This window comes from Aplysia californica, unplaced genomic scaffold (genome assembly GCF_000002075.1).
Source record: "Aplysia californica isolate F4 #8 unplaced genomic scaffold, AplCal3.0 scaffold00381, whole genome shotgun sequence".
NCBI lineage: Eukaryota > Metazoa > Mollusca > Gastropoda > Aplysiida > Aplysiidae > Aplysia > Aplysia californica.
In genome coordinates, this window is record NW_004797651.1 from 265294 (window position 1) to 265554 (window position 261).

The window sequence follows — 261 nt, forward strand, 5'->3', positions numbered from 1 at the left end:
TCTCTCTCTCTCTCTTCCTTTTATTCTCCTCTGCGTATGTCTCTCTGCTATGATCGCGATGGTCATTTCGTATACTCTCATCTGTCATCTGGACTGCCCAATGGTCAGTCTAATTAGTGTTCACGGCGTGCCAACACACGGCACTGTAGGAGAAACAAGAAAGTTACTTAGAGGCTCGTCTTGAATACACCCTGTGACTTGGCGTATTGTAGTCTTGGTTATTTATTCTCCCTCTCTCTCTCTCTCTCTCTCTCTCTCTCT